Source organism: Heterocephalus glaber, unplaced genomic scaffold (genome assembly GCF_053883595.1).
Source record: "Heterocephalus glaber isolate CG9 unplaced genomic scaffold, H.glaber_assembly_v1.0 deba00001537, whole genome shotgun sequence".
NCBI lineage: Eukaryota > Metazoa > Chordata > Mammalia > Rodentia > Bathyergidae > Heterocephalus > Heterocephalus glaber.
The window spans coordinates 2,653,772-2,672,022 of record NW_028258332.1 but is presented as its reverse complement, the minus strand read 5'-3'; positions in this window follow the sequence as shown (position 1 = coordinate 2,672,022).

Genomic DNA, 18,251 nt, shown 5'->3' with positions numbered 1-18,251 from the left:
GTCTCCTAGAAGAGCTTAGGGTCTCCTCGGAACCCTGATGAGAGCACTAAGAGCTTGAGGAGACCTAACCTCGCCGCTCATGTCAGGGCCACCACACACAGGCACTTACCAGGGCTTACTAATCATCTAGTCCATTTGATCTCGGACATTTAGTGTGAAATGACATAAAATTCTGAATATAAAGAACTTCTAAGGTAGTTTGAATGTCAGATACAAATAACGAATTTTAGAATTTAGCAAAAAATTTCACCTTATTTACATCTTATTTCACCAAGAGATATAACTAATACATTAACTTTGAAAACACTCAACAAAATGAAATAAATGACATTATAAGAAAATATTTCAGAACAACCAAAAGGGAAATTTGAAGACATTTGCTATTTTAAATGCCAGAGAAATATATCTCAAAATACTGTCAGCAGTAAAGTTAAACGTGGCTTCTAGAGTCAGAACATATTACAATATCCAAAGTTTGAACTCTGTATTTTATTTGAGTTACTGTAGGGCACACATTCATTATGTGTGGAATATGTTACTGACATGCAGTGATCACAGAACAGAAGTAGATGAAACTCGATTCATATTTGAATTAGTCCACTGATGGGAACTCTATCCAAAAATTTAAGAAAATAAAAATGCAGGCTCTTCCAAACTATAGCTGTAAATTCAAAAGTTCTTATTTAAAGGCTTAATATTAATGCTATTATAGGCCCTTTTAGGTTGAGTAACATATCGTACGCATGTATATCTGTGTGTGGAGTGTGGACCTTGCTTCAGTTTTATCTTAGTGATATCCCATACAACAGGCTTCTGCAGTTCTGTGAGAGAGTAACAGTGAGTCTTCCTTTGGCTCTAAGGACACACAGAGGTTGGATGTGAAGGGACAGAAAAATAGTCACACAAAAGGCGACTAAAAGACTGGTGGTGGCTACATTTATACAAGGAAAAATAGACTTTTAGTCAAAATTGTCATGAGAGACAAAGAAGGACATTAGATAATGAAAAAGGGTAGATTCATCCACAGGATATATTTGAAATATATATGCACTCAACCTCAGTGCCTCCAAATGTATAATACAAATATCAACATAACCGAAGAGAGAAATAGAGAGCAACACAGGAATAGCAGACGACTTCAATACCTCACTTTCACCAAGGGATCGATCATCCAGGCAGAAAATCAATAACATAACAGCAGCTTTGACGAACACTGCAGACTAAAAGGACAGACTCACAGAGCGCTGTGTCCTCAGCACACATGGAAGGTTCTCCAGGACAGATCATATGTTGAGCCACAAAACAAATTGTAAGAAGTTAAGAAGAATGAAATCACATTTAGTATCTTTCTCAACCATGATGCTTGGCACTAGAGATCAATAACAAGAGGAGAATACAAAGTTCACAAACATACGGAAATTAAATGACACACTCCTGAACAACCAATAGGCCCCAGAAATGGAGCAGAAGGAAAATCAAAGTGTGTTGAGGGGAAACAAAAATAAAAACATCACTTACCAATCCTTATTCAATGCAGCAAAAGCAGGCCTAATAGGAAAGATGATAAAGACTAAGCCTACATTAAGAAAAATATATGTATTGCATATAAATAATCTTGCTTGAGAGCTCTAGCAAGTAGAAAAATCAGAAAGAAACTATCCCCAAAGTGAGCAGGAGAATTGAGGCAATAAAGATTAGACTAAAATAAATGAGACAAGACTAGAAAGACAATAGAAAATATTAGAAGACCTAAGAGTTGATGTTCTGAAAAGAACAACAGAATTGACAAACGAAGATAAAAAGTGAGAGGGCTCAAATAAAAAACAATACAGTGAAATAAGAAACAGCACAAATGACTCCACAAGATGAAGGGGATTATAAGAGACTACTAGACACAATTAAAAGTGAATATTAGAAAACCTGAAAGAAATGGATAAGTTTCTAAAAAGTACAACCTACTAAGGCTGAATAATGAGGAAATGAAAATAGGATCAGAAGAAGAAAGGAGGCCGAAGTTGTAGTTAAACCTCCCGGCTGGGGATGCAGCTCAGCAGTAGAACACTTGGCCGGCAGTTGCAAGGCCCTATGGCCACCCCAGCAGAAAAACAAGCTATTAAAAAGCCTCCCAACAAAGCCAGCTCCAGAACAAGTTAGTCTCAAGGGTGATTTCTGCCACAACTCTAAGCAAGAAGTAACTCCAATTATTTGAAACTCTTCCTAAAAAAATCAAAAGCAAGAAAATACTTCCACACTCACTTATATAGCCCATGTTAGCATCAAGCCAAAGTCAGATGGCATCATGTGAACAGAAAATTATAAGGCCATACCCTAATGAACATATATGAAAAATCCACAACAAGTCCTAGCAAATGAAATCCAACTGCTCAACATAGGGAAACCAATAAACATGATGCAAAGTATTTAAAGAACAAGAGGAAAAATTATATGCTCCTCTCAAAAGATCAATGCAAGCATTTGAAAATATTCATCATTTTATGATAAAAAGCTCTCAAGAAATCAGATGTAAATGGGATGTAGCCCAAGCTAATAAATGCTGCATATGATAAGTGCACAGCTATCATACTCAATAGTGAAAGTTGTAAGTTTTTTTAATCTAAAACCAGAAGTAAACAAGGGTTTCCACTTTCTCCACTTCCATTTATCACAGTGCTGCAACCCCTAGACAGAAAAATAGGAGAAGAAAATGAAAAAGGAGGTATCCAAATGTTAAAGGAAAAGTAAATTCCCTGGGCCGGCAGATGACACGATCTCATACACAGAAAACTCTAAAGACTACCAAAAACATTGGTGAAGACTAATAAATAACTTCAATAAAGTTATAGAACACAAAAGTAACATATAACAGCTTGGTTCCTCTTTATACACAAATGACGAACTGTCCAAAAAGTTAAGGAATCTCATTTATAATAGGACATAGAACAATAAAATATTAAAGGATAAATTTAACAAAGGAGAAGAAAGATCTGTACACTGAAGACTGTCAGGCATTGATTAAAGAAACTGAAAATCACCCAAATAAATGAAAACTTGTACTGTGTTCATAGACAGGAAAAAAATAGTATTTTCAGAATGGCCATACCACCTAAAGTGAATTAGAGATTCAATGAAACTCCTACCAAATTTCAATGTTGTACTTCCCAAAAGTGGAACAAACAAGGCTAAAATATGTATGGAATGATGAGAGATCCTTGTTAGCTGAGGAAACCTTGAGAAAGAACAAGGCTGAAGGCCTCACACTTCGTGGTTTTAAACTACATTGTAAACCTGTAGTCATCAAAGCAGTACAAGACTGGCATTAAAAGAACCTGTAAACCAAAACAATTACAGAGGGAACACAGAAAAAAAACTTATATACATATATGGCCAACCAGTCTTTGATAAGGGACCACAATATACAATGAAGTAAAAATGGTTTTTTCAATAAACAATATTGGGAAAACTAGGTATGTGCATCTCTAGCAAAAAAAAATGGATAGTTACTTTGTACGATACACAAAAATAACTTGAAATGGACTAGAGGATGAAATATAAGACCTGACAACATAGAAGTCCTAGAAGAAAACATGGGGGAAAGTTCCTTGACATTGTCTTGAGAATGATTTTTTTTGATACAGCAGCAAAATTATAGGAAACAAAAGCAAAAATAAGCAAATGAGACTAACTCAGACTAAAAGCTTCTACACAGTAAAGAAAACTATCAATAAAATTAAAAACCATCCTTTGAAATGGGAGAAAATATCTCCAAATCCTGTCTCCCAAAAGAGATTACATTGCACTGCAAGAGAAACTACCAACAAAGCTAAGAGGCAACCTATGATGTGGGAGAAAATTTTTACCAGCTACTCCTCAGACAAAGATCTACTATCTAGAATATATAAAGAATTGAAAAAAATCAGACCACCTCAAGTTCAAAGACCCAATTCAAAAATGGGCATCTGAAATGAACAGACATTTCTCAAACAAAGAAGTAAAAGCAGCAAATAAATACATGAAAAAATGTTCAACATCACTGGTCATTCAAGAAATGCAGATGAAAACTACCCTGAGATTCCACCTCACCCCAGAAGGAATGGCTGCTATCAAGAAATTAACCAACAACAAATGCTGGCAGGGGTGTGGGGAGAAAGGAACCCTTCTCCATTGTTGGTGGGAGTGCAGACTGGTGCAACCACTGTGGAAATCAGTGTGGAGATACCTCAAAGAACTAGGGCTAGAGGTCCCATTTGACCCAGCTATTCCCCTGCTGGGTATCTTCCCAAAAGAATTAAAAGAATCTTACCACAGTGATATTTGAGCACCCATGTTTACAGCAGCACAGTTTGTAATAGCTAAAACTTGGAAACAGCCCAAGTGCCCATCAACTGGAAACTGGATAAAGATGTGTGGTTTTTTTTTTTATAAAATGGAGTACTACTCAGCCATAAAGAAAGAGAAAGTAGAGTCATTTATAGCTAAATGGATGCATATTGAGTCCATACTCTTAAGTGAAATAAATAGGAGACACATGTGTAAATACCGAATAGTTTCTCTAGTGTGAGAAACTGAAAGTGTAAATAAGGGTTAAAATGATTAAAATGAATAATTGATAATTTGAAATAGGAAGAAAAGGCCAAAAGAGTAGGGGAAGTGGGAGGGGAAGGGGTAAGAAAAAATTATGAGAAAAGGAAAAAATGGAAACAAAGTCTTTGTAAATAGGGAGGGTGGAGGGGTGGAGGGCACACAGGGAATGGGGAAAAATAAGAACCAGGATACATCATGTACAGGTGCAAGCACCCAATGATAAATGTAAATGTATTGTGTACCTAAAATGTACCAATAAAAGAATTTAAGCAAAACAACCCCCATACATGTAACTTGTGCAATTCAATAGCAAATAAACAAATAGCCTGATTGACAAATGGGCCATAAGCTACGCATGCTGCCACACACCTGTAATCTCAGGACTCAGGGAGGCTAAGAGTGTCTCAATTTGAGCCCAGTGTGGGCTACTTAGTGAGACCCTGTCTCAAAATTTTAAAAATATAAACCACCAAAAAGCCTGGCAATGTAGCACAGTGTGAAGGCCCTGGGTTAAAAAATAAAGGACCAGAATAAATATCTACAGTGAAAAGAAGAAAGGCTCCAACAGGAACAATGCAGTGCTCAGAACCACTCGTCATTAAGGAAGTGCACATCAGAACCCAGCGGATGCCAGGTCATAACTGAGTTAGGTGACAGGGGTGTCAGTTAGCTTGAAGTGGTCATCACTTCCCACTGTAAACTTATGTCAATCATCACATCATGGATCTTAAATGTATACAATTTGTGTTTGTCCATGACACTTCATTAAAGGTGCAAATCAATATAAAAGAAACAAAAGTAGTAATATTTCACATTAGGAAGGCAAACATGTGACATAAATATTCATAAACTTGCAAGGCATGGGTCACAGATCTATTCAAGTTTCGAGTAGTAAACTAACGTGCAAAACCTGGTCAAGCTTGTGCAGATGTCCACAGTCAACAACGCAGGTGGCTGTGGAGGACCAACACTGGTCCCGCCTCCCAGACCGAGAAGACCCCTCTCCCGGAGCCGCCACAAGGGGCTCAGGAAGTTGCTCTGTGTCAGCCTCCACAGCACCCTCAAAGCTAGCGCAGTGCTCTTGCTGGCCTCGCTCACTGCCCCCCAAAGTTTTAGGGCTCCTCCCAAGTCCAAGTGGAGCAAAGGGCTGGCCCCTGTTCTGTACAATACGGTGCAGTCCCGTCAGCCCTCTGCACTGGGTGCTTTAAATGAATATTCACGGCCCATCGCCTCTAACTGTCCCTTCTTCCCAGGGAAGCTTCGAAGGCCAGAAGGCTATGGACACAGCTACTCTCATTTCCCAGGACATGCAGACCCTAATGTCTTAGGAAGAGACTTCCATCCAGTAGTCAGTAGCTCTGGTTCCAAAGAAATAAAACCCAAAATATAATAAAGCTTCCTTGAGCAATCTCAAGTGGCCAGCAGGACATAAGGACTTAACTTGTAGGGAAATAGTGCTAACCACTTTATGTTTTCTACAGCAATACTTAGTCCCTTTTTGCATATCACAATCGCTGCAGTGGGTTTTGCCTCCTTTTCCCGTCCCCTAAGTAGCCGAGTGCTTCTGGTCCTTCTCTTGGCTTAGCTGCAGGTACTGCGGCCTCGGCTGGGACTGCACCACTGAGACACCACCAGAGCTCCTTCCTGCAAGGAGCCAGTTCCTCTGCCGGAGGACACAACATCACTGTCTTAGCCCCTTGCAGTGGGGTCTTCCCAAGTCATGAATGTGAGGCACCTCTGACATTCCCCAGAGAACTTGGCATCTCCATCATCACCTCTGTCAGTCTGCACTCCAAAGACGGAGTTTACTTGGAACAGGAGCCATTCATAACAAGTGGTTACTGGTGAAGCAGGATGTGTGATTTCCAAACCCATGGCTGTCTCGGCAGGGCTGAGGTGGTCCACAGGCGGCCCCTACCCAGGGCTCACAGACCTCTGTACCCTGCCCTGGGCCCTGGTGAGCTGAGTCCTGGGCCCCTGAGTTGCTTGTAGCCAGTAACAGATGGTAGTGAGGTGGCACTGCCTCTTGGTGACTGGCTACAAGGACTGTGACAAGCGCCTGCTGAGTAGATACCTGTTCATGCTGGGGCCGGTCAGGCTCCCCTGTCAGAGACCCGTGTGGCCTCCAGGACGCGAGATGTCCTCTGTGGACAGATGTGGTGCACACTGGAAAAGCGCTGCTCTGGAAACCCTGTGAGAGCTCAGAAGCAAGCAGGGTCAGCTCCAGCCAAACCTCAGTGAGACCCCAGCCCGGGGGCACTCTGACCACAGCCGATTTCGGATCCTGGGCCAGACAGTCCAGGTATAGCACCTGAGGTCTGGAATGTGTGAACTTGCACTGCTGTAAGCCACTCACCTTCGGGACAACTTGTTTACTGTAATAGATAACAGTGTGATACCGTATTTTACCAACTCGACTTAAAGCCAGTTATTTTCCATAAATGTAATGCATAGAACTTTGTGGAATTTTACTATGTAGTAATATGTATTCTGACTACTCTGAAATTTAAAACTGCATGATAGTTAAATGTCATGTATTGCAGATTTTTAATCTGAACTTTATATGTGCCATATTTTTAATGAGAAAATAAATTGTAAAGGCTCATGCATTCATTTGCAGAATTACTTTCCCAAATTCAAACTGCAGAACGTTTTGCTCCTTAATGTAGAGTCTAATTCTATATGAGGGTCTTTTCCTATCAGAATGAGATTTCTATGTTTTCTGTTTGCTTTTTAGAAACAATGCTTCTGTTAAATTTTATCTTGGTTTGTATTGAGAATGTATGATTACAAAGAAATGAAGAGACCCTGTCTTTATCATTGGAAGATGGGTGATTACCGTACAGCTTCAGGGGGAGAGTGTGTGTGTGTGTGTGTGTGTGTGCGTGTGTGTTATAGTCACTAGTGGCAAATCAATAGAAAGATTTATGCATTAAAATAGAATGCATTCTATTCCTCTTTAAAGTCATGCCCTACACGCTCCTTACAGAAAGGGTCCAAATACTATACCTGGGTTCATCCCTCCGGAAGGTGGAGCTCAGCGCCTTCCCTGAGTGTAGGTTGCCCTTGCACACTGGGTTCCAGACAGCTGCCTGGTGACCCAGAGCTCGGATCCTGGCCAATGGATACCCTGAGCCCACGGGTCCAGTTGCTGTGGTCCGCAGCAGCCCATCTATGCAGCTTGTCCAGAGGCAATGAGATGATTCCACTTCTTCCTTCCTAACACAGAGGCTTCAAATTTAGTGACAGGGCAACATGAGGCAGACCCAACAAATGCTACAAAGTACTACATCGTTAGTCTCCAAAACTTTCAAAGTCATGAAAAACAAGACAGAAATTTCCCAAATCAAAAGATGCTCAGGAAGTAGGCAGGGTGTGATCTTGAATGGGAACCCGAAACAGAAAAGGGTGTTATGGAAACTCCTTTGATTCAAATCTACTCTGCTCTTCAGTAAATAGTTTATTACTTACCTTTGACAAATGTGGCCTCTTTCTATAGTATGTTAACAGTAGAAAGTCTGAATAAAGAATATACATCATGACTTTTTAAAAAGTATATTTGTTCATGTACCACCCCACCATGTATGTAGTCATTATGCACTGCCTACATGTACTAACAAAAAACAAAAGTGAATATCAAAAACTGAATTTTTAAGGCACACGACATCATGTTATAACATATATACTCATGTTCGAATGGAGCAAACATACATATCCATCATCTTACATTCTTGCCCACATCTGCCACCAGCGATTAAAGCAACTGCAATCTACCCATCAAGAAATCCTGAACACACAGCAGTACTAGTAACTCAGTCCTCACATTGCTCATTAGGTCTTCCCACCTGAATATTTTCTACTTTGCATCTTGTGACCTCCCTACTTGTCTCCATTCCCTCTACCTCGCTTTTACTCTGCTAACCACTGCTTTATTCTGCATTTGTGGCTTTTTAAAAATCTGAATTTGTTCTACTTATTCCACAATAAAAAATTTTATAAATATTATGTTGCAGTAGTCCCTATACTAAATGAAGCAACGAGCAGAACCCAACTTTGTCTTTTAAGAATAAATCGTAAAACTCTAACTGCCAGTCCAATTTAAACCAGTTTTAGTAATGTATTAATTTAATGTGCTTAAGCAAGTAAGGAAAACACCACGAGGAGTGAAAGACATGCATGGAACAATTGCTGTTTGGTTTAGAGATTAACACAGTGAAAAGCAGCAAGACTCAATGCCTCAGACACACCTTAGGGAAAATATTCCCGACTTGGTTTCATTAAATTGAGTTGGAAAGCCAAAGGACTTTGTTACATGTCTGATAAAATGTCCGGGAAGCATCGGCTTGCATTTTCCCGACCTGCTTCACCATCATCCTGGTATTGCAGAATTAACCCAAATCCAACAATGTTAAGAATCCTGACTGCGGCTAACCGCAAGTTACATAAATGAGACAATTACTCCATTGACACCGACCTGAGTCACATTTTTCCTGCTCTGTTCTTTTATCCAGTGTTGAAGTCACAGGCTTTTCCGGCTGAAAAGGTCTAATACCTGTGGCCAGGTTCCTGTCCAGATGGCCCTGTCCCCAGTGGGAAACCTGAGAAGCAGCCACTTAGCCTGGTGCCGGCTGCCAGCCTGTGACATCTGAGTCCAGTCTGCCGTGGCCAGAGCGGGCTGCACCACGTCCATCTGGGTGCTACCTTCACCACGACCCCAGGATCCACTTAACTGCCCCGTTGCTCTGAATCCAGCATGATCACCAAGTAGCTGGATTACAGGTGGGAGCAGGCTGCCACCTGGTTTCCTAAATAAAATCAATTAAAACACCATTATCCTATAAATAATTATTTGGTCACGAGTCATGACTCTTATAAACTGCCCCTGATCAAATAATTACTTATAATTACATCAGGTAGTGAATATCAGGAATAAGACTTTAATTACATTGGTTCAAACATACAAATTTATCAAGGTTTTAAAAAAGCTTATAATATTCAGCAATTTGTAAATTTAAATTGAGGGATGACTGAAGAAATCATTGCATCCAGTAAATAGTATAATTTTGCAGATTAAAGTTTTCTTCTGTGCTTTCTAATTCCTAATTAAGTTATTGAACTTAAAAGTGTATTTTAAGGGTTTCACAGGGATTATTGGATTTATAATCAGTGTGCAGAATAATAATAAAGTTAAATGACCTATTTAAGTACCGGGTAAAAGCCTTATTCTGTAGAATAGATGATTTTCAAAGCTCTTAGGCACCAAATTAAATAGACCAAGGAAATAAGGGATTCAAACTCAAGCATTGACATCTCTGATGAATCTGACAGTCTTTCACATCAATTTTTCTGTTTCTTTCAAAATTCTTAGAGGTAAATTGAATACTGATGTCAAGTAGAACTTTAAAAACTCAGACTGTGCCCTATATTCTTAGTTAGCTTATTGGTGTATATATATTCCACCCTCCCAGACAAAAAAGTCCTCACCACTGTGTTGGCTGCATTGTCTCCTCAGCTATGCTGACTTTCCCCATTGCAGGAACAAAATAAAGTGCCCAGCATATCTTGAGCAACTTCACAGGGAAGAATGCATTTCAAGGAATGGCTTAGACTTTGTTTACATACTTGATTTTCTGAATTCTTCATGTTATAGAGATACTATGGCCCCGATATATGGAGATGTGCTTCTTGTACAAAATTTGAGTAAATATGTGCTTTTTATGTATTTTTCTATTTGTTCAACAATTTGAAACCTCAGACTGTCTTAAACCAGCCCCGATTTGTCTAATTGCCTCCTTCCTCTGAGGACCCTTTCAAGTTCATGTGCAGTGGACAGCCAACCTCTTGTGTTGCGGCACTGCATCAGACAAAGGACAGAGAACCAGAAGTCATCACATGAGATGAGGGAAGAGGCCCTCGGACAGCCTGCAAGTAGCTGGTTTAGGCTTTGCGCTGGTCAAAGCAGGAAGGGCCACCTCTGTGGTGCCTCCTCATTGACCTGACCCACACGCCAACTCTCTCAAGTCCAGGGCAGTGCAGATGGTTGGAGTGAGTGGCCCCAAGTACTTCCTGGAGGACCACCACCTCCGCCTAGTTAATAACCGGAGCGAGAAGTGGACAGGGAGGGGCACTCAGGGCTTCTCTGGGAGACACTGAAGGTGATGGTTTCCAACATCCTGAAGAGAGAGTCCAGGGCGCCTCACACACCGGAGCCCTCAGGCAGCTCAGTCACTGCACACAGTGTGGCCTCTGGGTGGCCTGGGACAATGGAAGGGCGTTAGTGGAAAACCAGAGACACCTGGATCAGCCCGGTGCTCACTCAGTGGGGACCAACGCTGGTTTCCCAGCTGCGAGGGAGGCGCCCTGATGTGAGGGTGTTGACAGCGGTGGAAAGAAGTGAATGGAACAAGGGAATGCTACTGCTTTTGCAAATATTCTGTAAATCTAAAATTATTCTGAAATTAAAAGTTTAGTGAAAATAAAAATCTGAGAAAACCTCAATGGTATGGAAAACCCCACACAGAGCATGTCACAGGGGTGTGCTGAGATGCCAGGCTCTTTGCCAGGAAGTCTCCCCAGACAGCAAATAAACAAAGACCCTACTTAGAGCCATGAAGGGCTGGAGCCGCTTGGAAACACCCAGCCTGTCAAAAGCAGGAGCAACAGCACATGGTGTCTACACTGAAAAAGAAAAACGTCTCTACAGCATTTTAGGAATGAAAATGGTGACAATGGTATGCTTAAAATATAAGCCTTTGCTAATTGTTCAAGTTCAAGCTTGACATGTCACTGACTGTTTGCTTCTAGGACCTTTTATACATCTCACCAGAGTGGGAAAGGAGCAGGGCCTGGGGCCCCCAGAGGACAGAAGGCCCCGTGAAGACCCATGTGCTGTGCAGTGCTGTGAAGTCCCTGCCACCTTACACCCAAGATTTTAGCCTCTCTTTTCAGACATGGGAAATGCCAGGAGTACAGCCAACCCTTCATCACTCATCAGATGCGTGCCTACTGTGTGTGTGGCCCTGCAGCCACTGGGGTGCAAAAGCTAAGGAGATAACACTCTGTCCTTGAAGGCCATCAGCCCACTGTGAAAACTGGACATAGGAACTGACAGCTCTCAGCATGACAGAAGGCCAGAGACGGGCTGAGGACACATTCACCAACAACCACATTGATGCCCAGAAAGCACAGGGGCCCCGTCACGGGCAGGAACGAAGTATCCTCTCTCAGAATAAAGCAAAGCTGCCTGTGGACAGGGCCTATTTCTCAACTTTTCCTGAGGGCTCAGGCAGCTGTATTTGTCTCTTTAATGTATTATCAAAAAGCAAGACAAGCTACCTCTGAGAAGCAGCCAGAGTCCTTCGAGGGAAAGCAGCTGCACAAACCCAAGCCAGCATGCCATCTTCAGCTGGTGGTGTTTACAAAATGCACTTAGCACTAAGGACTCTGCTCACAATGCAGACATCAGAGTTCGAGAGAGCTAATTCTGTACTATAGTTGTGATGCAGTATCCCATGCTCTGCCTGGGCCAAAGACTGAACTGAGCACAATAACCTGTAATGTTTGATGTGGGGTTATAAAAGCTTCCGGCAAAAGGAATCGATCCAAGCAAGACATTTTCATAATGAAGTTCCTACCCAGCCCGGGACTTCTGAGGCTGTCTGGTCTGGCGTGGGCAAGAAAGGGACCCTCTGGTTACCCATGGCAGCCAAGGCCTCAGCTCCTTCTCTTCTTCTCATTCTGGTGGTATTTTTGCTGAACCTAAACCGATAATAATGATCTACTTACATGGCCTGTTGTGTATATCTGTCATATTAAAGTCTGGGCTGTTTGTTTATCATGCTGTGATCTATAGCCTTCTATTAATTTAATTATACTAAAAGATCTTAAAAGCCTTGGGCTAAGTAACATGTCAATTAGAAATGAGTTTAACTTGGAATAAATATACATTTAATACTTGTAATTTATTGCTTTAAATACAAACAAAGCCCTCACCATGACACAATCTATTATTAATTGCTCCAGTGCCTGAAGTTCAATTAAGTAAATCCATTTGTATTTTCTTCAGAGAAAGTCAATGTGCACGTCTCACAGGCACTAGTGAGGCCTACAGTTTCCTTCCTCCTAAGGAGCGCTTCTGTGCACAGTGACTGCGCGGTGTGCGATGGGAGCACCTCAGGAAAGCCAGGAGCCTGTTCACAAAGCAGCGACGCTCAGACTGTGCAGGGCTCCTGTGAGTGGTTCTCCAATAAAATCCGATTAGACCTGACTACAGACTAATTAACCACCCTTTCGTAATGTTTCTGATTTTCCGTGAATGCAGCTCAGTTACGCATTTTAAACCCGATAATAGTGTGTTCTTGGCAATTAATGTGGCCTAAAAATAACCCTACTAATAGCTTTTCTTCTCAGCCTGTGTATGAGAAGCGACACATAAACACATCGGCCTCAGGGCTGAGAACAGATAGTCGGTGCCCGCAGTCACATTTTTATGGCAAAAGTTATAAATCCCCGAGAAAGAACATTTATAGTGGAAACCCTGACACAGTATTTTATACACTCCTCCTATCCACCAAACAGAAAAGTTAGAAGTTGAGAAATTTCAAAGTGTGAAACAATAAACAAATACATTCAAAGCCACTTGCAGTAGTTCTGTTATTTTAACTTCCAAAATGGCAGAAAATTTTTCATTTCTGCATACTGTTGTGATCTTCCACTGAAAATTTTCATCCAAGTGCAATCAATTTGTATTCAGATAGCTCTCGTGAACATTATATATTTTGCTGTTGAATACTGTGACCCTTGCTTCTCTCTGGCAAACGAACCAGATTTCTCTAAAATCTCCAGCAGAACTCGACAGAATCCTGATTGTGTGTGATCTAACTTGTGACCTCGGCTGATAAACTGAGAATATCGGCTGTGCTCTTCTTGCTGCAAATGCCACTGAGGGTGCCAGGTTAGGTCAGGCTGATATATCCTTGAGCTCAGGGGTGTAGGCTCAAAGTGCACTCTATTGTAACCTAGAATCGTGTAGTTTTATCTGTCTTGGCTTGTCACAAAGTGCACACAAGAGAAGCCATCTAAAGTGCTTAGCAGATATCATCTGTCCCACACAGGTTCACACCCTGATGCCACGTGGGGAGCAGATGCCCTGCTCATCCGGGCCACTAGGTTAAAGTCCATGCCACACAGATGGCAGGTGCTACAGTACAGTTTGTGTTTAATTTAATTTCTCATGTCTAGTAAAAATGATGGCAGGCCTAACAAGTATATCAAGAGCAGATGTCATCTTTCCCAATTTAATATCCCATCTACTAGGATATTTCATTTAGTCTGGAACCTGAAAGCTTGAGGATACAGTCCTAAAAAGTAGAAAGGAAATCATCTTGAAATAGGAAAAACAGGTTAGAGCATGGACGAGCCCTTGATACTTTAAAGTAGGGTCCATTAAAAAGATGGAATCAACGTTTTGTTTCCTAACCCATTAGAAATTCCTTGGATGCTCATATTTTGCCAGTGAGAAAAAAGTAAGATCTTCATGCTGACGTGAATTGGGGCCTAGATTACCTTGCATAGTCGCTGTCATCCAATTGTGTCTCTAAAGACGGCGCCTTCCACCATGTTTCACTTTACATGCGGACAGTAACATGTAAGCGCATGTCCCTACCAATGGGTCACACCAAATACCTTGTTTTGAACTTCGGTGGGAAGTGACTCTGCCTTTAGCATCATGAGGGGCTGTGCTCATTTCTGGGTCTGGCCGACATATGTCCGGGAGACCACATCTCTTTCCTGAGCAGGTAAAAGGCCCCATCCCTCCAGGGGCAGATGGGAAGTGAAAGAGCAAAGCCCAGGGGTCACCCAGGAGCCACTGTCTGTGTGCTTAAAGCGAGAAGCTGGCTGCTTCCCTGGCAGAGGAATTGCTTCGGAATTCACGCTCATGTGTGCACTTCATTAGGTAAAGAAATCATTGCCGAAACAGAAAGAAATCCCACAAAGTTGTTGTAACATTGCGATGACACAGACAACTGGCTTAAGACAAACTCCACTATTCATATGTTTACTGAGAGGCAGAGGCTTCTAAGCATAGGAATAGGGTCATACTCATAAAAATTTTCTTACACGAAACTTATGTAGAATAAATGATAGAGAATGTTTACAAAATATATCAAAAGTAAGAAATCTCAGAATGCTTCATTTAAATATGCAGTTAGCTTATTGTAAAGTACTTTGGGTTATTTTAATGAGGCTAGAGATTTACAATTCAATTAACTTTTTTTTGATTATTAGAACCGTTTTTTGGAAACACTCCTAACTGTGAATGATGTGGTCAGAGTTAACCTTGTACACTAGCGTGAATGCACATCCACATGTATCCATGTCCCATGTAACGAGTCTGGGGATGATCGCTAGAGAAAACCATGTGGCAGCTTCATGTTCAGCCCTCTCAGCACATGTGATCGAAGTAGTACCCCAGCGACCTAACAAGGCAGTGGGGAATTTATTCAAAGCATGCCAGGCCCCACGGAGCCCCAGCTGGAATCTGGTCTCTCTGACCACACAGCGGATACGAAGTACTGTGCTCGTCTTTATGCCAGCTAAAGGGGAGGGCCATGGTCCCTAACCACAGGCAGATGGGCACTGGCCCATACATCTGGGTACACGGAAGCACACACGTAGCCTCATGCCAATGCTATGACCATTAATCACACCGTGTCGACTTGAATGGGGTCAGAAACACCTAGCAGATTATAGGGCACAGCTCTGCCTATGTCTGTAAATAATTGCGGTGCAGTCCAGAAAACTGAGGAGGGGACCCACACTGGGTGGGGCTGGCTCCAACCAATAGGCTTGATGCCTGGATGGAATAAAAAGGGAAGAAGATGGAAGAGCTCCAGTCTTTGTCATCACTCTGGACATGGGAGTCACAGGGGGTGCTCCAGGGAGCTTCCGGGCCTTCCACCTTGGGCTGGAGCTGCATCCTAGCACCCTCTCATTCTGTGGCTTCCGTCTTCTTGGGCTGAGCAGCTCCTGGACCCTCTGTTTCGCCAGTACAGACGGCCACCATGGAGTCTGCCACCTCTGATTCTGCAATCCTACCTTACAAATCCCCTTGCGGAATCATGCATGCATTTTCTGTTGATCCTCTTCCTCTAGAGAACCCTAACTAATACAGATGGCCATCCACACTTACAATGCTTTGTTTTCTGCTTCTAATGTTTACATTCCAGACTTAAGAAACTGTAAACACTGATTCAAGTAGGAACACCCAACCTTATCTCAACTGAGATTTTCAAATTCTGGCCTTAGTGAAACAGTCACATGTCTAATCCTCATTTGGGTATAAAAACATACTAGCCAATAAATTTAATGAATAAAAATACATAAATAAATAAAAACACACTGACCAGTGATTTATGAAAGTGGTTTGAACAGACATCAGTAGCTGTGGCTACTGGAATTTGCTTAGCAATATTTCCCCAAAAGGTCCTCACAAAACTACATCTGCATCTGGAAATGCACACGTATCTCTCTCTCCCTGAATTAGATCCAGCTCCCAGAGTATGAGACAAATGCAAACCTGAGCCAGTGTATATCAAAGAAACAGAACTACACAGGGAGAGAGGAAAGCCAAGGAGCCTGGTCGAACAATAAAATATTCACAGAGGAAGGCCCACAACCACAAATAATTGAATTAAACAAGAGCGATGCAGACAGGGCATTGCCTGAGGATGAACGGTCACTTGGGGAGCTGACTGTCCTCGGCGGCCATCAATCCCCACAGAGCACCCTCACCAAGGTCACTCACACTATAACAGCCCATTTTCCCCACAATAGAGGCTTAAGAAATCCCTCGTTTTACTGGGTTTCCTGCAGGTGGATGTGAGACACACTGTTGCTGGGGCTGAGCTCAGGATCTCGGAAGAATGGGTCAGCAACAGAACCTGATCAGCACCTCCTTCTTGCCTTGTACTTCCCCAGTCCCAGTGATCAGGATTGTTTGTAATTTAATAAACTCTTTAACAAAATGTTATTTTATCTCAAAGCATGCCACTCTTGGAAGAAGACCTTATAAAACAGATATTCTTAGTTACCATTGGCTCTCATAGTGGGAAAAAGGTACATGAGCTACAGCGACAGTGAGAGGGCAGAAGAAATGGACCTGGAGTTTATACATTTGGCTCTGACTTCCGGTAACTGCCAAATTTAGGGTACAAAGGACAGGATGAGACGTGGACAGTAAAGGTCACAATTAAGTCTACCTGGGAAACCTTGTGAAAATAATAATTTTGAATAAAAGTAATAGTTTTTCAAATTCAGAAATTTGCATAATTGAAATTTTCTAAGCTCTTATTTTCTAGGAATATTTTTTTTATTTTTGCAATACTGGGGATCGAATAGACATTCACGCTGAGCTATATCTTTAGCCCTTTCTTTAAAATTTTGAGACAAAATCTTGCTAACTTCTTCAGGTTGGTCTCCAATTTGTGATTTTCCTGTCTCAGTCTCCCAGAGTGTGGGAATTACAGGCTCATGACTCCACGCATTGCTCTAAGACAAATGTATTATCTACTCCTATAATGTCTCATGTGTGTACTTGTCAACAACTTGCAGGACAAAAACAGTATTACAAAGGAAAAAAGAACAAACTGATGGCTATCACAAAACCTGGTCCAACTTTAGACTCTAGCAATCTGGATTTTTTTAAAAATTGGAAATTTAGTTGGACTTGTGTAGTGCTCAGCTTTTACTGGGTGAGCACATCTCACTTGACTTCTCAGATGTTCCTGAACTCTCCTGTCTGAAGTGCTCTTCTTGCATTGCTGGGCTGGAGAGTGGACAGGGAATTGGTTATATGAGACGTTCTTGGCCTTGGGAGGAGGGAGGGCCCCGTCTAGCTTCCCAGGCGGTTCCCCAAGAGTCCAGCTGAGGCCAGCTGGAAGGCCCGGGGAGTGGGTACTGTGGGGTGAGTGCTCAGATCAACTCCCTCTGTGCCCCTCCATCCAAGCCATGGTCATTCAGCTGCCTTCTCTTCTTCACCAAGCAAGGCCCGGGGCAGGCCCTTCCTGCCTGCTACCCCTAGCTTCCTGCCTCACTTCCCTGTGACCCAGTGGACACAGCTTAGCACATCTAGCAGATGTAGCTGCACATCTTAACAGAGCTTCACCTCCATAGTCTTTCTGTTGGTCCCTTCCTACTGATCCGGGCTGAGACAAATACGATATGGTGACTTCATATTCAGCCACACAACTTAAAATCACACTAATGCTGTGGACATATTGCCACTGAGTTTTGATGTATGGATCATTATTTCTCTAATCTATTGTTGTTTATTTTCACAGAAATACTAATTCTCTTCATATTTTATTTAAGCCTACATTCCTGACAAAGTTGAAAATATATTCTTTTGGTTTATTGAATTATAACTTGTGTATTAATTGTCCAATCTATTTTTCTGATATTTTTTATTCTCCAGAAATTCTCAATAACTTGGGTGAAATGGGACTGAATTTTCTAGCCATATGTATGTTTCTGTCTTCTGTTTGTTCAGTATCCTTCTCAATGAAATCATGTTGTAGCAGACCCTCCTAGTTGATTTTCAGAAACTCATTTTTCCCTTCTCCTGTGATACAGCATAACTTGATTTGATTAACAGTAAGATGTATCTTGGC